Source organism: Schistocerca cancellata, chromosome 1 (genome assembly GCF_023864275.1).
Source record: "Schistocerca cancellata isolate TAMUIC-IGC-003103 chromosome 1, iqSchCanc2.1, whole genome shotgun sequence".
Taxonomy (NCBI): domain Eukaryota; kingdom Metazoa; phylum Arthropoda; class Insecta; order Orthoptera; family Acrididae; genus Schistocerca; species Schistocerca cancellata.
Genome location: NC_064626.1, coordinates 1,093,573,759 through 1,093,595,567, shown reverse-complemented (window position 1 = coordinate 1,093,595,567; position 21,809 = coordinate 1,093,573,759). Strand labels below are relative to the sequence as shown.

The window sequence follows — 21,809 nt, the reverse complement described above, 5'->3', positions numbered from 1 at the left end:
ACTGCAAAGTTCTTTCTAAATTTGACTCAATTTTGCAATGACTGAAATAACATCACAAACCCTCTCAACCTGATGCTACATTTCGTTTCCTCCTCCCCTTTGGGTGCTTCATCTTTTTGTCAGGCAGTGTACTCCGATCGACTGATCTTCAAACTCCTTTACCATCTCTGGTGAAGTTACAATGTTTTCTCTCATTTTTAATTCTCATTCGAAATTTCTCCTTTCCTTTACTGCTTGTTCATTGTACTGATTAAATAATTTTGAGGAAAGGCTGCAACTCTGTCTCACTCCTTTGTCAACGGCTATATACTTTTCATGTCCTTTGATTCTTATTATTACAGTGTGATGTCCGCACAAGCTGTATATAACCTTTCGCTTTTTAAGGATTTTTCGCGTACTAAAACACAACATTGCGCTGTAGTAGCACTCGTCTGTCATCCACATAACGCAGAAACACGTGACACCCTCCTAAGAAAAAAAAAGAAGAGAAGCCCCCCACACAGTGCTTTTCTTGTGACTCTTGAACACGTATTAAAATCGTTCGTAGTGATCCGATTCGCGTCACTAACAACACAGTAAACTCTCCTCGTGTGTAAAGAATTGTCAGGTTGTGTACTGGTAGGCCCCCGGAAAGAGACGTTCAGCAGGGTCTCCGCGAGAGTGGTGACCCCGTTAAGTGGCGGGACGAGTGTGTCGCAGTGCGACGCCAGCGGCTAGGTGTGGGCGCGACCTGCGACCCGTGACCTCGGCCGTGTGACGTGACGCGACTCGCCGACCGCAGCGCACGTACACAGTCGTCGTCCGTCCCCTGTTCCTGAACCTCTGTCTGTGTTGGATGAAATTACGTTTCATTAAATCAGTGCACTAATTTCCGCCTGTTAATTAAACTTGAGGTCGTTTCGGTAGAGCAGTGTCATCATCAAGCAGGGGCATCCGTAATAGACTCCAACCTGCCCCCCACTCCACCCTCAGCCAAAGAAGAGGGACGCTTGCCTCCGCCTAGCATCTTGAGTACAGACTTTATTCATTATAGTATTCTCACGTATTTATACATTATCTGATCAAAAAGTTTCCGGTCGACTACTGTGGAGATTTTCGTCTTTATAATGGTTTGAACTCTGCTGGGGACACCTTTACTGAGGTTTCTGAATGTCTCTAGGGGAACGGTAGCTCATTCTTCGTCAAGAGCTGAAACCAGAGAAGGTAGTGAGATAGGACGCTGGGTTCTGTAGCCCAGTCGCCTTTCTAGTTCGTCCCAAAGATGTTTCATTGGGTTCTGGTCGGTACACTTGGAAGACCAGTCTTTTCAGGAACGTTGTTTTCCACAAACCATTGCCTCACGACCGCAGCTTTATGACAGGGTGTGTTGTCATGCTGATATGATCATAGTCTCCAAACTGTTCTTCTATTGTAAGCAGTACACACTGCTGTAAAATGTGTTAATATCCTCTCCCATATAGCGTTTTCTTTAGCGCTATAAGGGGACCACACCGCAATTACGAAAAACACCCCCTTACCGTAATGCCATATCCTCTGTGATGCACTGTTGGCTTTACACATTCGTGGCAGGTAGCGTCCTCCAGGCATTTGCCAAACCCAAACCCTTCCATCTGGTTGACACATGGTGCACGTGATTTATTAATCCAAATCACTCGTTTCCAGTCATACACTGTCCAACAGTCGAGTCGCTCTTTACACCACATCAAGCATCACGTAGCGTTGACTACAGTAATGTGTAGCTTAAGCTAAGCTGCTCGACCATTGTACCCCATTCATTTTAACTCCCTACGCACAGTTATTCTGCTACCTGGACTGCTGACAGCACTTCGGAACTCATGACTGATTCCTTCCGCTGATTTAATGTGACTTTTCTCAACCACCTTCCGCAGTGCTCGACGGTCTCTGTTCGTCAGTTCATGTGACCTGCTTGGTCTTGATTAAGTGTGGTTGTTCGTTCGCGTTTTCACTGCACACTCGCATCAACTACAGTCGACTTGGAAACTTTTAGGAAGGCTGAAATGTGCCTGATGGATTTTTTACTCAGGTAACATCCAATCACTAGTCCACGTTCAGAGTCACTGACCTGTCCTGACTGACCCATCCAGCTGTCACTCCTCCTCCGCTGACAAAACAGTACTAAATGGTTCAAATGGTTCTGAGCACTATGGGACTTAACATCTGAGGTCATCAGTCCCCTAGAACTTAGAACTACTTAAACACCTAAGGACATCACACACACCCATGCCCGAGGCAGGATTCGAGCCTGGGGCCGTAGCAGCAGCGCAGTTCCGGACTGAAGCGCCTAGAACCACTCGGCCACAGCGGCCGGCAAAACAGTACTCCCCATTCCCTTTTACACTGGCCTGTCTGCCTCTCGTGGTGGTCAGTTCCGCATTATATACGATGATGAGATACAAATATACCTTTGCTGTTCTTGGATTCTAGTAAAACACAGATTTAGAAATGATAACTTTTTCTGCCCGAACTGTTACTAACTATTGCAGGACTCTGGATGCCAATAAACAGAATATAATAACTGAATGTAAGGGGACACACTGTTGCTTTAGGGAGCGCTACATCACTTGGATTTCTTTGGTTGCCAGGCTATTCATAGGAAGCTATGCTATTTTCTTGTCGAAATGGTGGTTTCGGCGCTGTTTTGCAATCGTGATGGATGCAAACCTTTACAGAATATCAGAATATTTCAGAAATACTGTCTCCAGTCTATTCTGTCCGCAGCTCGTGGTCTTGCGGTCGCGTTCTCGCTTCCCGAGCACGGGGTCCCGGGTTCGATTCCCGGCGGGGTCAGGGATTTTCACTTGCCTCGAAATGACTGGTTGTTTGTGTTGTCCTTATCATGAAAGTGGCGAGATTGGACTGAGCAAAGGTTGGACATTTGTACTGACGATGATAACCGCGCAGTTGAGCGCTCCACAAACCAAACATCAGCTTCATCATCCAGCCTATTCTCTGCCACTTCCTCCTACAGCTATTTTTCAGCTGGAGAAATGGACAGTTCCAACAGCCAGCCCAAAGTAAATTTAGCTGCAGTGTACATGCCTGACACCTGTCCCCAGTTCTCACAAGGACAGATCTTCCCCTGTCGCACAGCTTAATCTCAACAATACGTTACGGTACTATTTATCTGTGGACAGAGAAGTGCGGTCAAGGCTTGCTTAGTCTGTGTTCAGTTTTACACAACTGAGAGTTTATAGAAGAAAAAAATGGCTCTGAGCACTATGCGACTGAACTTCTGAGGTCATCAGTCGCCTAGAACTTAGAACTAATTAAACCTAACTAACCTAAGGACATCACACACATCCATGCCCGAGGCAGGATTCGAACCTGCGACCGTAGCGGTCGCTCGGCTCCAGACTGCAGCGCCCAGAACCGCACGGCCACTCCGGCCGGCGTTTATAGAAGAGTTTCAAGAGTACAGTCATGCTATACTGGAGGGTCATCTATACAGGGTGGTCAGAAACCGTCCGAAAAGCTTGCAAGGGTGTTTTAGGGTAGGCTGTGGTGAGAAATCCTTACTACCGGCCTGTCAATATTGCTCTCTTGGTCAATTTTAGGAAACCAAATAAAGAATACTTTCTGCAGCACCTCCTTTGGCGTCGCCTGTGGCAGACTGCTTGAATTTGTGCGCACAATGACCTGTTTAACGCTAATTAACTCGGATATGGCGCAACGTATCGAATTTTTAAATAATTATTTCGCAGCACCCTTGCAAGCTTTTCAGACAATTAGTGAGCCACCCTGTACATCATCTGCACTGGTGAGACAAACCTTGTGAACACTTCCCTCTGCGACGCTGAATGCCGCCTTGTGGCGTTGCGAGCTCGTAACGTGGCAAGGAAAGTCGAGCAGAGACGAATGGAGACTCACATGTTGTGCTGCAAGCCCGGACTGTCTATAGAGCGGTTTCATTAGGCACGGCCTACACCTAAACAGGACAGGGAAAGGAACGTGCTGCAACTGATTTGCGAAAGTATAGGGTGTGCATCGCCGACGCATGCTCAAATACTTGTTGTAATGGTTAGAAGAAGTAGACCTTTTTTTGGGTAAACTCCGACAGCAGGTTCCGGTGCCTAAAGAGTATTTTCATCAGTATAAAAAATTCCGTAATAATCACTCACAAGATAGATTCTGACACACCAAATGGCACACTTATTACACGTCATAAAGAGAAATGGGACAATTCGCAGACTGAACAGTCCTTCATCAAAACATACAATCAATAACAATTAAAATACAGCAATGTGAAGTTGAGCTCGAGCCGTTGAACTGCACAGCAGTTTGCGTCAATGAGCAAAGGTGTAGAGACATAGAAATCTAACATCTAGTATTATAGTTGTATGAAAGGGAGGCTTTTACTGTGTGACTACTTCACATGGTGGAGGATTGTGCATTTATACCAGAAAAGGAACACAGTTCAAATAAAGACGTGAGGTTAGTACAGTGAGTAAAGACAAACACTTTGAAATAATCATCTATAGAATTTAGAGTTCTCGACATCAACAAGATATTAATCACTTTGTTATGTATCGATCACCCAGTGATAATGTGGATCCTTTTCTCAACAAATTAGCAGAAGTTCGAGATAAAGTCTCATGTACAAAAGTTAACATACTTTTGTGTGGAGACGAAAACACAAATACAGATATTACAAATGAAAATAGTGGCACCCTCATAAATGTCCTTCAGAGTCTTGGCTCGTTCTGTTGGTCAGTAGTACAACAAGTGTAACTACAGTGACTGCATGGATAATCGATAATTTGGCCACAAGTATTGACAGGGAATAATGTGGTGTAACTTCTATCAAATCAGGTGTGGAATGAACCCCATAACTGTAGGCGTAAGACAGGTATTTATGAGAAATCAAAATAAGATTTTTTCATGGGAACCAAAGTTAGGGTGAAGCATGTGGATAAGCCAATGTCAATGCGAAATTCTCTAAGTTTTCAACATTATTTAAATTGAACTCTGAAAAGACATTTCCAAAAGTATCCGCATTAGTAGCAATGTCTCACAAAAAATAGGAATAGGAGGTATTAGGAAGTCCTGACAAACTCGTAAAGTACTTCAGCTCCACGAGAAGGAGCCAATATGCGCCTCAATACTTAAATTTCTATCATAGACAAAAAAATATTTGTGGCAGGGTGCCGACTGCTTTAGAAAATCTATATAATGTCAAAATAATATATAATGCAGAAAAGAGAAGCTAAGAAGTCTGACAGGAAATAGGTAGAGACAAAGAAAAGCATAATAACATACTAATAAAGGAGGAGTATAAAGTAATAAATTATTCACACCAACTAGGAAGCTGTGCGAATGGTCATTTTTTTAAGTACCTCAGAAAAATTACCACAAAAATTTCCAAAATCAGATGTAACACTTGCAAGTAATTATGCATTAAGTACAAAGATATTTTTACAAGATACAGATCATGATGTCACTGAAACTGCACAAAGCGTAAAAGGTAAAAAGTCAGTAGGCGAACTACTCGCTGTTGAGAGGAATGTCGTTACACGTATTGCCAAATGCACTGAGGTTGACGGACATCATTTTGAGCATTTATAGCATTAATGTGGTATTTACAGGTAATCACGCTGTAACAGCATGCGTTCTCAAAAATGATAAGTTCACAAAGGTACATGTATCACATTGGAACAACCGAAATAAAATTTTCAAACGTACCTACGTTCTGTATTTTAATTTAAAATACCTACCTGTTACCAACTGTTCGTCTAAAATTGTGAGCCATATGTTTGTGACTATTACAGCGCCATCTATCAAAAAAGGAAAAAAAATGGTCCACCTAAGACATTCCTATTTCTTTACGTACTACACGAATATGTAATAAAAAATGGGGGTTCCTATTTTTAAAAAACGCAGCTTATGTGCGTTTGACCTATGGCAGCGCCATCTAGCGGGCAAACCATAGCGCCATCTGGTTTCCCCCTTCAAGCTACACGAGTTTCGTTCTTTGTAGTTTTTTCGTTTGATGCTTATTTCGTGAGATATTTGGCCCGGTCAATATCAATAGACCGCCCTGTACATTCCATGACTCGCTAAATATCTCAGAGTTTTCTACTTCGAGTTTCAGCTAGTTCTCGGTCCCGAGAATAATTTGAGCACGAGAACTTTCCTGGAGGGCAGAATGTACGGTCGCAAGATGACAGGGCCCCGGACGCCACGTGACACTACTGCGGAGGCAGACCATCGTGTTCGGCGTACGGCTCTGGCCCTTCGTGCTACAACTGCAGCAGCAATTTGAGCAGCAGTTGGCATCACAGTGACACAACGAACTGTTAAACATTGTTACTCCAAGGACAGCTCCGAGCCAGACGCCGTGTAGCGTGCATTCCACTGACCACCACCATTCGCGACTTCAGTAGTGCCAAGCAAGAGCTCTTTGGAGGGTAGGGTGGACGTCTGTTGTGTTTTCTGATGAAAGCTGTTTCTGAGTAGGTGTCGGTGAGGCCTTGTGTTGATTAGAAGGAGGTAAGTTGAGGGCCTGCAACCAGCCTATTTGCGTACTGGACACACTGGCCTACGCCTGGAGTTACGGTCTTGGGTGCAGTTTTGTATGACGTTAGGACCACTTTCGTGGTTATTCCATGCACTCTGACTGCAAGTTTGTACGTCAATCAAGTGATTGGACCTGTTGTGCTAACATTCTTGAACAGCAATCCAGGTGGTGTTTTCCAACAGGATAATGCTCGCCCACATACCGCTGTTGTAACCCAACATGCTCTACAGTGTGTCGACATATTTGCCTTTGCCTGCTCGATCACCAGATCTGACTCCAATCGAGCACGTATGGGACACCAAAGGGCGACAAATCCAACGTCAACCACAACCAGTATTAATCGTCCGTGTATTGACGGACCAAATACAACAGGCATGGAACTCCATCCCACAAACTTGCATCCGGCACCTGCAGAACACATACATGGACGTTTGCGCTTGAATTCAACATTCTGTTAATAATTCTGTTATTAATGTACCAGCGTTTCACATTTGCAATGTTTTATCTCGCACTTGCATTAACCTGTGATCTTGCAATGTTAGTCACTTAAATAAGTTACCTAGACAAATGTATTCCCGAAACTTCATTATTCTCTATTAATTATTTTTTGGTGTTGACGATTTTTTCCGTCAATGTATTAAGACATAACACAAGTTCAAAAACGTTGAGACAGGTAGATTTTATAGTGATCGTAGAAGTTTGTGGTTGTCAATTAATATTGAAAAATGGTTCACTTTTAATTCTGATTGTTTACAGATCCCAACAGGGATATTTTGAAATGTTTGTGAGGAATTTGGATTCCTTACTATGCTATCTGTCAGACAGAAGCAAGCAGTCAATTGTCTGTGGTGACTTCAATGTAGATTTTCTGAAGGATTCTGGTAGAAAAAAATAATCTGGAAACGTTAATTGGCTCCTGCAATTTGATCTCAGTGATAACTTTGCAACACGGCTGGATAAAGACGTAGGACCCTAATTGATAATATTTACTTTGGTGAAGCTCAAAAAAAGAAAATAACTGTTTACCCAATAACAAATGCCCTCTCTGATAGTGATACACAGTTGGGATAAATAACATAGTGCCTTACAGTATGGATACTCCACAGTGGAAATCAGTTAGACTAATTAATGGCTCCAGGACAAATGTTTTTAGGAGCAGTTTACAAGAGATGACCTGGGATGAAATTTATAATGAAACGAATGCTAGTGTAAAATTTAATCTGTTCCATGATAAACTGATATTATTATTTAAAAATACTTTTCCACATAAGGTAAGAATAAATGGCACTAAATGGCCGCGCAAGAAACCATTGATCATTAGAGTGTTAACGTATCTTGTGAAAGGAAAAGGGAATTGTGTCTTTTGGCAAGAACAAATAGAGATCATGCAACAGTTGCTACAAAATTACTAAGAAAGGTTATTAAAACATTAAGGAACATGCACATAATGTCTGAAATCACTAATTCCGACAACAGACTTAAGGCTACGTAGACTGTAGCGAAAAGAGAGAGAGGACAAGCCACAGAAGAGAATAACACCAATGTTTGACTGAATGGAAGGGCTATAAATGCTGAATCTCAGGTAACAGATGTATTTAATAATCATTTCGTAAACATAGCAGAAAGTATAGAGAAAAACAGTTTAAGATAAAAATCGCAGCAGTATGTGGAAAATATAACTCTCATAAAATTCAATCACAGTTATGTATCACCAACTTCTCCTTCTTAAATGAAGAAAATTATATGTTCTCTGGTTTTGATGGTATTTTCAATCGAATAATAAAGATCTGTTCCCGTACAATAAGCCCGGTCTTATCTGAAATGTGTAATGCATTACCAACTCAAGGCATTTTTCCAGATAGACTGAAATATGCCGTTATCAAACTATTTCAGAAAGATGATAAAGATGTTAATAATTACCAATTTCACTGATGATATCACTTTACAAAATTTTTGAGAAGGTGATGTATTCTACAGGGTGAAAAGTATTTAAACCGACAAACTCTGAGAGGTTGTAGGGGACATCAAAACAAATATTTTTCCCTAATGTCATTTTTTCCTATGAGTATTATTTAAACCGGTGGAGGCCGTATTACGCTCGTCAGTTGTTAGAGGCCGTATTACGATCTTCAGTTGTTAGAGGGCGTATTACGCTCTTCAATTGTAGGCAACTGCTGTCCACCAGTGTAGTAATGCACTGTCTCTGTTTACTAATGGAGCGATACACCTGGAGTGAGTACACTGATATGGTTGGTGCGTCCTACGTAGCGCACCACAACGGACGAGCTGCACAGCGGGTTTATCAACAACAATATCCTAATCGCTTTATCCCGCATCATACGACCTTTGCTGCTGTGTACCAACGTCTGCGTGAGACGGGGTCATTTAGCAGATTACCTGGACAGGGACGCCGTCGCACGGTAAGAACGCTGCATGAAACTGTCTTGCAGCATGTGGAGCGGGATCCTTCAATCAGTGCAGTTCTTCGTTAATGTGTGGGTCGGTGTTGTTGGGGACTGTTAAATTGCGCTGTATCTGCTACCTAGGCCATTAAATGGCAGGCACTATTACAATTTTCTCGCCAGAGAATTGCCAGAATTGCTGGAAGACGTCCCGCTCCCTACAAGACAAGGCATGTGGTTCCAACATGACGCGGCGAAGGCACATTTCGGTCGTCGTGTGCGTCAATTCCTGGACCGACGGTTCCCAGAAACGTGGATTGGCAGAGGTGGTCCTGTACCATGGCCTGCTCGATCCTCATATATGTCCCCTCTGGTATTCTTTATGCGGGGCTAAATGGTTCAAATGGCTCTGAGCACTATGGGACTCAACACCTGAGGTCATCAGTCCCCTAGAACTTAGAACTACTTAAACCTAACTAACCTAAGGACATCACACACATCCATGCCCGAGGCAGGATTCGAACCTGCGACCGTAGTGGTCACGCTGTTCCAAACTGAAGCGCCTAGAACCGCACGGCCACTCAGGCCGGCTGTGCGGGGCTAGATGTTCAATCCTGTTACCGCAACTCCTGTTGCATCAGAAGAGGATCTGGTTGCCCGGAGGACAGCAGCAGCAGGAACAATTCAGGATACTCCTGGGGTTTTTGCCCGTGTCAGACAGAACATGATCCGACGGAACCTTTGTTTACGTGTCAATGGAGGCATTGTTGAAAATCTAATGTAATTGAAATTGGGTTGTATTAATGTGTTGTCTCTTGGTCATGAAAAAATGAAAAAGTGTTTGTTGGTTTAATTAATTTGCGACCAGAGAAATCTTCCTCTACTGGTTTAAATACTCCTCATAGGAAAAAATGACATTAGGGTAAAATATTTGTTTTGATGTCCCCTACAAGCTCCCAGAGTTTGTCGATTTAAATACTTTTCACCCTGTAGAACATATCTCACCTGAGCAAAAACAATATCCTCAGCAAATCATAGTTTTGATTCCAGAAAAGCTACGCTACTGAGAATGCCATTTACATGTTACTCACAAAATTTTGCAAGCTTTATTAAATCATAAAATTCCGCCGGTTGGTGTTTTCTGGAGCCTATCCAAGGCATTTTACTGTATGAATTACAGTAATCTCCTGGATAAATTGATGTTTTGTAGGATTGATAGTATAACGAGTCATTGGACGTCATATCTAACCAAAAGAATGCAAAACGTTGTTCTCAGTAATTCAACTTATATAGTTCGGATAGGTTATTCTGACTAGAGAGAAATCATGTATGAGGTCCTCATGGCTCAACCTTAAGTCCACTAGTGTTTCTCATATATATTAACGATCGTCTGTCTAATGTCAACATGCAGAATTAGTTCTTTTCTCGAATGCCACAAGTATTGTAATCAATCCAAGAATACATACTGAAACAGAAGAAATGGTAAACAATATTCTAAAAGGTATCATTGGATGGTTTTCTGCGGATGGTCTCGCTCTCTGTTTTAAAAAAACGCGACATATTCCGTTCTGCATATTCAGGGGCACCACATGGCGAGGAAATAATAATGATGGTGGGAACATCAGAATTTTTAGATATCAATATTGATGAGAATTTTAACTGTAAATGCACATTTTGGAACTCCCAAAACAAATTAGTTCAGCAATATTTGGGCTTAGAGTAATTACAGACCTTGGACAGACGGTGACATATCTTGCGTATTTTCAATCAATAATTTCATTTGGAATAACGAATTGGGGTACTTATCTTTAAGAAAGAAAGTCTTCATAGCTCAAAAATGTGCTGTAAGAATAACATGTCGTGCTCACCCGAGTTCATCTTGTAGACATCTCTTTAAGGTGTTGGGCATTCTGACTACTGCTTCACGATATATTTATTCCCTCAAAAAGTTTGTTGTGAAAAATCCCCTTCAGTTCAAAAGGAACAATGATGTACTTAATTACAATACTAGAAGGAAAAATGACATTCGTTACTCCAAATTACGGTATCTTTAGTACAAAAGGGGGTGCACAAATCTGCAACTAAAATCTTTGATCACTTATCCGGGGATATGTAATGTCTGACATACAACAAAGTAAAATTTGAAAACAAATTGAAAACGTTTCTCCCTCACAGCTCCTCCTATTACGTAGAAGAGCTTCTATTATTGTAATGTGTAAACGGTGCTGTATGTTTAAAAGAAAGGTTTATACATGTTCAGCATTTAACCATTTTTAGAAACTAATTTGCGAAGCGAATGTAAAATGACTCGTTCCACATCTCAGTACGATTTATCGTGCAGAATGAACCATGGAACATTAACTAACGTCTTCGACAAATCTCTAGGTTACAACATGTCTAATAGTACACATTAGCGATGTGAAGAGAGGTTTTGTAATAGTTTGTTGTTGTTCTGGTCTTCAGTCGTGACACCGATTTAATGCAGCTCGCCACGCTACTCTATCCTGTGCAAGCTTCTTCATCTCCCAGTACCTACTGCAACATACATCCTTCTGAATCTGCTTAGTGTATTCATCTCTTGGTCTCCCTCTACAATTTTTACCCTCCACGCTGCCCTCCAATACTGAATTGGTGATCCCTTTGTGCCTCATAACATGTCCTACCAACCGATCGCTTCTTCTAGTGAAGTTGTGCCATAAACTCCTCTTCTCCACAATTTTGTTCAATACCTCCTTATTAGTTATGTGATCTACCCGTCTAATCTTCAGCATTCTCGTGTAGTACCCCATTTCGAAAGCTTCTATTATTCTCTTCTTGTCCAAACTATTTATCGTCCATGTTTCACTTCCATACATGGCTACACTCCGTACAAATACTTTCAGAAACGACTTCCTGACACTTAAACCTATACTCGATATTAACAAGTTTCTCTTCTTCAGAAACGCTTTCCTTGCCATTGCCAGTCTACATTTTATATCTTCTCTACTTCGACCATCATCAGTTATTTTGCTCCCCAAATAGCAAAACTCATTTACTACTTTAAGTGTCTCATTTCCTAATCTAATTCCCTCAGCATCAACCGACTTAATTCGACTACATTCCATTATCCTCGTTTTGGTTTTGTAGATGTTCATCTTATATCCTCCTTTCAAGACACAGTCCATTCCGTTCAACTTAGTGTATGTAATTAGGTACCATCATTGTGTCCAGAAAAGATCACTGACAATCTGATACACGTATAGCTTATCAGTGTATGTAGTTTTGCATTACTGCATTGCTGAAACGTACATGATGAAGAAAACAGACCTTGACACAATAGCAACTGTACGTCTGAGGTAAAACGCGAGAATCTTCTAGTTAGCTAATTTAATCTCATAATAATAACGTCACTGAAAAAACTGCAATTTGCAGTTCTGTGAGTACATGACGTGTATGCTGAATAACGTAATTAGTTGAAGTACGTCGTGATGACGGCCTCTAATGAAGTCCGCTGTGTGTAGTACAACTGAAAAAAAAAAAAAACCCGCCCGTGAGCTGTGAGGTCACGCTCTCTCTCTTCTCGTGATACGTGCATACGTACCGGAAACTGAAGCACAAACACGTTCGAATAGTGTGCATTATGAGTTCATCACATCCTGTGTATACATTTACACAGGAAGTTGCACATCATTAGATTCCTTTCCTATTCTGCTGTGGCTAACTGGTTCAGATAAAAAATAAAAGAGCTACTTCACCTGTGTAAGGAGCTGGGCTCTTCATACGCTTCCTCATGGATCTGCTATATGTGTTTGGCTGTTAGTTGTGTTTGTGTCAGTATATCACCACTACGCATTTTACGTAGGCGAAACGACAACGGTACGTTTTTGAACTTTGTGAGATGCTGAGTACGACGTTGACTTTCGTTTTATATACTCCTTTTCGGAGAAAAAAGTAACAGTAAAGATTGTGCAGATTGTTCGTAGTGTTCCCTTTCTTCATGTGCCTTCAGTAAATGACTAGCTTAATTTTTCTGCTCCAAAGGACATCTTGGTATTTTCCCGTCCTCGTAATTAAGCAAATACTACGCCCGGTCGATCTATATCGGCTTAGTGAATAGTAAGATGCAACACTTGTTTATAACTACAAGAAATAGTCTATGGGCGCAGGCGCAGACTTCCTGTGCAGCGAAGTTCACACCCATTATCCTCATCCAAATACGCTTTTTTTAAAATGTGTATAACAGTGTTGAGAAAATTATTTCAGACAGACAGAAAAATGCTATCCGTTTCAGAAAGGAAAATATGACAGCGAGAAGAGGACATAGTCTTTTAAAAGAAACGTGGTAGTGCCTATGTACAGTAATTTAAGCGTTCCAAAGAAAGCTTGAATTCGGATGGGAATGTAATTTCTGCTACTAGCAAGTCGAATCTTTTGCGTGAACCATTGAACAAGCTGCCTCGGTATTGTCGATTTCAGGTAGCCTCCAGGTTCCATCAGCCTTTTTTTCCGTGTCAGGATTCGTTGAAAAATCTCTTTTCTCTGTGCATCTTGCACAGTTTTCGATCCGATGCAAACATTAGACAATATATTGCGAATTAGTTTTCTTTTGATAACTTAGATACAAACTGGTAAGTGGACGCTTGCCCAGTTTTCAAGAATGTTCACGAATGAACTCTGCTCAGTCTCTGAGTGTGTGCTAATATAAATGAAACGCTGTGGAACCAGCAAGAGTATAAGAGAAGGGAGGCTTGAAAGTCAAATATTAGTTAAGCGCTTTACGGGCCGCGCATAGGACTGTAGGTACCACGGATACGGATGCGCAAATGGATGTTAGAGATGGTTGCAAAGCAGCCCGGACAAAAGTTCTCTGCGCATTTGATAATGTCAAGATCATGAGACCAAACAAATTGGCCACTTCATCTCCAAGGTCGAGTGGGCACAGAGTACTTCGTCGGAGGGCTCCATGCCAAGCGTCACCTTGAACTAGGTTAAACCACTGACGCTAGAGTTAACCCCGTAGTCAGTGATATGTGAATGAAGGAAGCGACCATCAGTTAAGTGTCTCACTTCAATTATTGCCCACACGTGCACTTTTCAGTGCAAAGTTTATATAACAAAATAATTAGAAGTGGTAGAAGAAGATGGAAATGTCAAAATTCTTTGCCAGAATTATATCTTAAGTGTCCACTATGTCACTGCTGAGCGGTAATAACTGATGATTGTGTTAAGTTTACTAAAGAAAATGCTTACGTGTCGTTCATTACTTGCCTTCCTTTCCTCTAAAAGTATTGGGACCCTTACTGGCCTAATATTTATGGTACAAAACATTACTCGTTGCCATGTGACTGGCTGGATTTCTACTTGTAATAATTAAATAGTTATTGCTCTGTTATTATTACCTGAACCTGATGTGGACAGTGTTTGAGGATAATCGAGATTTTGTTTCTGATCGCCCTGCAGCACTTAATCTGTTAACTTTGTATTCGTGTCTTTGGTGTATGTCAACTGTCGATGAAGGAAAACCTCTTATGTTAACACTGACAGTTTCATTCAAACTCATTGTTTTCATGGTACAGTTATGTATATTAGCTGCATCATCTGTCAGTAGAACGAATGCTACGACTCAGTACAGAAATATTTGATTAACAGACTGCCATTGAGTATTGGCCTGAGAGTGATGGTTACATATCATCAACTGTTTCACATGTTATGAGCAAAAGTAATATTTCAGGTGCAGGTTTAACAGATAGCCATGTGACCGTTAAAGTGGCCACTCCTGACTTTCCGAACACTACAGAGATGTCTTACTTTTTAGCTCACACTATATGCCTGCCCCCCCCCCCCCCTCCTCTCTCTCTCTCTCTCTCTCTCTCTCTCTCTCTCTCTCTCTCTGATTATTGATTCTGTATCCATCTTAACCTGCTAAATGTGACACAATATCTTTTTTCTACGTTCCGAAAACCATGCTGTTATTTGCTGTGGCAGGTTGGCGAGCTTCAGTGGTATAACAGTATGAGACGGCGAAGGAGTCTCTTTTTCCTTCGTAACCGTTTTGACTTCTTGAATTACGGCAAATACAGCGTACTTAAGGTCTCGTTATTTACAGGACTTCGACGTTTTGTCTTGGTCAAGACCTTCTGAGTGCAGAAATATTACCACTCTAGTGCCACAGAACGCAACCAAGAATTGAAAAGTTATAAGTTTCTATTTCTAACTAGATATTGATAACAGTAGCAGAGTTATAAACTCGGAACACTTGAACAAGATAAATAATATGTCCTTCATCTTGATGTTTAAACAGTAATGTTAAGTTTTCCGTTAAATGAACTGGAAAAGAAATGCTTAAAGCAATAAAATAATAAGTGCTTGTATATCAAATCAAGATTGCCAGAACCTGCAGGCACACTATTTAGAAAATAGTCAGTAGTCAGTAACATTAGATATTCATTAGTTATATTGTGTCACGAAATATAAGCTGAAGTAAAAACAGAAACTATGAAACATTTCTGTGAGCAGAATTATATAAAAATATTATTAATTCATAGCACAGAACTATAATCTGCAGTAGTTCTAATGCCAGGAGATTTGTGAGCATGTGAGCAGTAGAATAAAAAATATAATTTAAAAATTGTTGTGATCTGTTCCAGTTTCTCTCTGCGTGTAGGTTTCGTTGCATTGCTATTTTACTACCTCCAGTAACACATCGTCTAGTAATAACCTTTAAAGACAGAGGATACCGTTTAATTTCGTACAGCTTAATATGACATTTAGTTTATAAATTAGGAAAATGCTGCAGGGTCGAAATCAGCCTATTTGCTTACACGTCCTGTGCTTTAGCCTTGCGTAACCACTTTCAATGTTAGTACTGCCGAAGCTTTAGTATAAGTAAAAGCCTTTCCGTACTCGTATTTGTGCGAATGAAAGCCGACTGTGATGATGTCAGACTGTGTTAAAGCTTGTTTGTAGACCTTCGAATCCCACAATGACGAAGCTGCCGTATTACAGTAGAGGCCCATCTTCTCGCAGACCGTATTTGGTTGACAAAGCCTGAATATACCTCAAAGAAAGCTTATTGTGATCGCAGTTATCCTTGAGCGTGAGCTCCTGTCCTTTTTTTTTTAACTGTAAACGCAATATTCTGTTTGCAACTCACGAAAGTGTCACTTTCTGGGTAGAAAAAAATAGACATAATTAGTGACCTGCAAAGCACCAAGGCTATACTAGCAAGATTTATATTGTGGTATACTAAACAGAAGTCGTCGTGTTCTTTAATTGATTATTGTTCTGTTCGAACAAAATGTCTCAGTTCCGCTTTGGTCGTTCGTTGCCTTTATTTCTGCTACGTTAGGAAAGTACATGATAAACTGAAAATTTTTAAGATTTTAACTATAAGTTCATATCGCTTAGAGGCAACCTTTATCATTTGCTGGAATGTAAACAAACTCTGAAAAATCGAAACCCAGTGGACACAGAAAGAACACTTCTGTGTTTTTGACAAGGCATGTAATATTTTATGGCACTAATGCTATACCTGAGATCCGCTTTACTTCAGTTGCCGAACAGAAACATTTGGCAAAAGTGCGTATTCAGGCTGCTTTCTTATTTGCTGCTTGTTTTGCTTTCTGTCCCTTTTTGATAGCTTTAGCTGTGATGCAGTTCGAAAAGGAAAGTTTGAGCATACTGTTCTGTAGGTAGCGCATTTAGAAGAACAACAGCGTTAGTTGTATAAAGATGGTAAATTAAATAGAACAGTTTGTGTGGATTGACATGTGGGAAACGAGTTGAAAACTAAACCAAAGTGTCCGTACGGGGATTTGAAATTTTTAGTTAGAACAACTGAACCGGAAAGACTTTAAATATTGTGAAATTTCAGTCACATAACTCAGCATTGCCTCACATCATACAGAGGAGACCAAGACAGGATAGAGACTTTGCTAAACTCCGTTATGCCACCTATGGATGCAGCGTTCAATTCGGATTGGTTATGGCACTGAAGCGAAAAAGAGACACTCCTATTCCTGTCACAGCATTTTGATCTAAATTATTCTTGTCTGGTTTCAGATGAAATACACTACTGGCCATTAAAATTGCTACACCAAGAAGAAATGCAGATGATAAACGGGTATTCATTGGACAAATATATTATACTAGAACTGACATGTGATTACATTTTGACGCAATTTGGGTGCATAGATTCCGAGAAATCAGTACCCAGAAAAACCACCTCTGGCCGTAAGAACGGCCTTGATACATCTGGTCACTGAGTCAAACAGAGCTTGGATGGCGTGTACAGGTACAGCTGCCCATGCAGCTTCAATACGGTACCACAATTCATCAAGAGTAGTGACTGGCGTATTGTGACGAGCTAGTTGTTCTGCCACCATTGACCAGACTTTTTCAGTTGTTGAGAGATATGGAGAACATTTTCTGTATCCAGAAAGGCCAGTATAGGACCTGCAACATGCGGCCGTGCTTTATCGTGCTGAAATGTAGGGTTTCGCAGGGATCGAATGAAGGGTAGAGCCACAGGTCGTAACACATCTGAAACGTAACGAGGTGACCGAGACGTGTAACCAATGGCACCCATACCATCACTCCGGGTGATACGCCAGTATGGCGATGACGAATACACGCTTCCAATGTGCGTTCACCGTGATGTCGCCAAACACGGATGTGACCATCATGATGCTGTAAACAGAACATGGATACGTCCGTCAAAATGACGTTTTGCCATTCGCGCACCCAGGTTCGTTGTTGAGTACACCATCGCAGGCACTCCTGTCTGTGATGCGGTGTCAAGGGTAACCGCAGCCATTGTCTCCGAGCTAATAGTCCATGCTGCCGCAAACGTCGTCGAACTGTTCGTGCAGATGGTTGTGTCTTGCAAGCGTCCCCATCTGCTGACTCAGGGATCGAGACGTGGCTGCACGATCCGTTACAGCCATGCGGATAATATGCCTGTCATCTCGACTGCTGGTGATACGAGGCCATGGGGATCCAGCACTGCGTTTCGTATTACCCTCATGAACCCACCGATTCCATATTCTGCTAACAGTCATTGGATCTCGACCTACGCGAGCAGTAGTGTCGCGATACGATAAACCGCAATCGCGATAGGCTACAATCCGACCTTAGTCGGAAACGTGATGGTACGCATTTATCCTCCTTACACGAGGCATCACAGCAACGTTTCACCAGGCAACGCCGGTCAACTACTGTTTGTGTATGAGAAATCGGTTGGAAACTTTCCTCATGACAGCACGCTGTAAGTGTCGCCACCGGCGCCAACCTTGAGTGAATGCTGTGAAAAGCTAATCATTCGCATATCACAGCATTTTCTTCTTGTCGCTTAAATTTCGCGTCTGTAGCACGTCATCTTCGTGGTGTAGCAATTTTAATGGCCAGTAGTGTACATGGTTTTAGCAAAGGACAAGCAAAGTCATAAAGGTTTTTCTGCTTATGTTCGATATGGAAGATCTAAAGGCTCCTTACTGAGTTTCATTACGTTATTAACATTCAGTTACTCTGTATTTTATCAACTTTGCAGCGTAGGTGAGCACCAATAATTTGTTTAGTTCCTTTCGAAAGTCTGTAAGGCCAGACATTATTCAGTTTCAGATGCGCGGGACAACGTCTACGGAAACACTGCAAGAAGTTACCGGCTTCGGATAGATTCTCATCAAGCGAAAATAACACGTCTCGTTGGATTCAGCATCAAGAGTGTTGTCAGTTTTAATCACTCTGATGAGTTTTCTTTCTTTTCCTCCCTTTTTTTCTTTCTTTCCATCACCGTTCGTGTATCCACGTCTGCATTCGATACCGGCACTCGTCCAGAAATACAGTACTAGGAAAGCGGCTCCGAGCGGCCTTAGGACGCGTGACGTAACAAGCTATTCCCGGCTAGAGCTGTACCACCTTCCTTCCAGGTACGAACCTCTAAGCGCCGGCAGTAAGAGCACCAGTCGGCACAATCTTCCCTGAAGGCCACAGTTTGATATTTTCTTCAATATTTCTCATTATCAGACAGAAATATAATTTGCTGCTTTGTTTTCAGAACGGTTTAAAGCATTAATTGAAGCGCCACATTCAGTTCCGGAGTAGCTCAAAAATTCGTTTGGACCCAACCTCATTTCCATTTTTCATGCTATTACTCCAAGTGAAGCTTGGATTGTTCCGTCAATAAAGATGTGGGCGGGTACCCTGTCCCTTTCATGTACTATTACTTAATCCCTCTCTAAATCACTAGGCGCATATATGTAACGTCGTGGTGTAGGCACTCTATTAAACCTTAACAAGAAAGGAAAAAACCGTCTCTTATTACAAACTTGATACGTTAGAACGTTTTTTATAATACCATCGTGATATAAAGTTTCTGTTTTTCAGCTATTGACTACCAAAACCGTGTATTACATACACACAACCACTGTGAATCGTGATAAGTGTAACAAGCAAAACAGTGAGGATAATCCATCTTGATTCAGTAATAGACTTGGAAAAATATTAATGACGATCCTAAAATCCACCGCAGATCTGATGAAGTAACCCATACACCGACAAGCAAAAGACAAATCAAAATATATGCCAGTATATAAACTGGTGTGCGAAGCTTAACGACGAAAGTTAACTTTCGCATACTATGGCACTGCATGATAACATTGCTTTTTGAAACTTGGACCAAACAAAGAAAAATCTGCTACAGTATAGTACAGAAGGTAAATGAAAGAAATACGCACTGAGACGAACAGAAATGACACTTTATTCAAAGACCATAGTTGCACTGAAGGCACCGCGGTTTGTGATGGTCCCCTGGACATAAAAAAGGTGGAACATGGTTCGTAATAAGGTTTGTGATCACCATAGACGGCACTGCATATTCTGAAACATTCTCCCACGCTGACCACAAGGTTCGTAAGGAGTTCTTAAAAGCTCTCCGTCTTCAGGCCACGAGTGGCTTACCGGGACCATCCGACCGCCGTGTCATCCTCGGTGGAGGATGCGGATGGGAGGGGCGTCGGGTCAGCACACCGCTCTCCCGGTCGTAAGATGGTATTCTTGACCGAAGCCGTTACTATTCGGTCGAGTAGCTCCTCAATTGGCATCACGAGGCTGAGTGCACCCGAAAAATGGCAACAGCGCATGGCGGCCTGGATGGTCATCCATCCAAGTGCCGACCACGTCCGACAGCGCTTAACTTCAGTGATCTGACGGAAACCGGTGTATCCACTGCGGCAAGGCCGTTGCCGGTAAGGAATTCTTGTTGTATGGATTTCCTTTTCTCTACCACCACTGCTGTATGGCCGTTGGTGCACGTGGACAAACTGCAGTACGTCTCCGCACCACATCCTACACGTTCTCGATATGATTTAAGTCGGGGTAACTGGGAGACCAGTCAATTCGCCGAATATCCTCTTTTTCCAAGAGCTCCTCCGCCTGCGCTTTTCGATGCGGTCACGCGTTGTAATCCATAAAAATGAAGCCAGGGCCGAACGCACCTCTGAAATAACGCACATGGAGAAAAATTACTGTGTCGCAATAACGTTAAGTGACCACCAAAACGATCATGTTCGACAATGTTCCCGGATGCATTACGTGTTGCCACCTCTCGCCGTATGAGGATAGGCAAAGTTCAAGATGGCTGACAACAACAACAACCTGTTATTAACCGCAGCAGTTGCATGTACCACAATTGCACTGTGTGTACATGCAGAAAGAAGCGGAGAAGGAAAAAGGAAACATACCTGGGTGGAGCCGTGGGTTTTACGACGACACGATAAAAGCATTCAACAAAACTTGTTATGTGGGCATATAGTGGAGGACGTCAAGATCAATTACTTAAGAATGGATGAGCATACATTTCTGTATGTGCTCAGTGAAGTGTATCCTCATATCACAAAGCACAATATTCATTTAAGAACTGCTACATCTGCAGAAGACAGGCTCACTGTAACACTCCGATTCCTTGCTAGAGGAGAGGGTTAGGTTAGGTTAGGTTAGGTTAGGTCAGGTCAGGTCAGGTCAGGTCTCCAATCTTCTTAATCCATTTTTGTATGTAGGGTGCCTCGCGTTGTATAGCACCTCATCAGCTTCATACATCTCTATTAATTTTGTAGTTGTCGGCACACACCAATTGTATTTACTGGCAATGTTTATAAAAACACTACAGATGACAGAACGCTACAGTGATTCTAGCGCTCCACGTGGTGACATGTCACATTGCAGTGAACAGAAGACAAGTGACTTCTTTGATCAAATCTACAGCGAGGCCCTAGATATGATCTAATATTGGACGACATTTGACAAAGTTCCCTGTTACACCATCAAATATCTTTGACACAGATTTTTGACAAAGATATTTGACAAAGAAATTTGATAGTGTAATACTGGCCTAACCACTGCGCCACCCCTCTCCATTTGCATGCCTGGCAGTCCTGTCAAATGTGGTTGCAGTTGCAACCGCTATTTAACGTAAGTCCCTTCTTGCCTGTTGCGCAGAGAATGGTCATCTGCTGCTTTAGTTGACCGTGGTCGACCACCTCCTCTCCTTCAGTCAGCAGTGCCTGTGGTTGGAAAGCTCCACAAGCACGTGGAACAGTGCTGTGAGCAGTACCAAACTCTTGGTCTATACTCATCACACTTCGTCCTTCCTTCAGTTTCCCGGTTATTCTTCCCGATGTGAAGTCATCCAGATGTTGCCTACGGGCCATATTGTAATGAAGAACACCACCACAGTCCACCATAGCTGCTCGTTGATTGGCACACACTTATTTCTCTGTTCCTTCCACTGCTTCGTCTTGCAAGGCCACGTCCATTTGCCACTAGCTCCGCTGAGTTCATGCTGTGAGTGCGACTGGGAGACTTCTGGCAAAACGCTCCCGCAGTTTCATTCGTTTCTA

At 42.0% G+C, this 21,809-nt stretch overlaps 1 protein-coding gene and 1 pseudogene across 2 annotated transcripts in view; one reads left to right on the top strand and one right to left on the bottom strand.

Moving 5' to 3' along the window:
• LOC126091544 (uncharacterized) overlaps positions 1-21,809 on the top strand; it is a 224,727-nt gene that overhangs the window by 69,562 nt on the left and 133,356 nt on the right. The gene's annotated exons all lie outside the window — the stretch shown is intronic.
• Positions 20,041-20,158, bottom strand: LOC126098774 (5S ribosomal RNA; annotated as a pseudogene).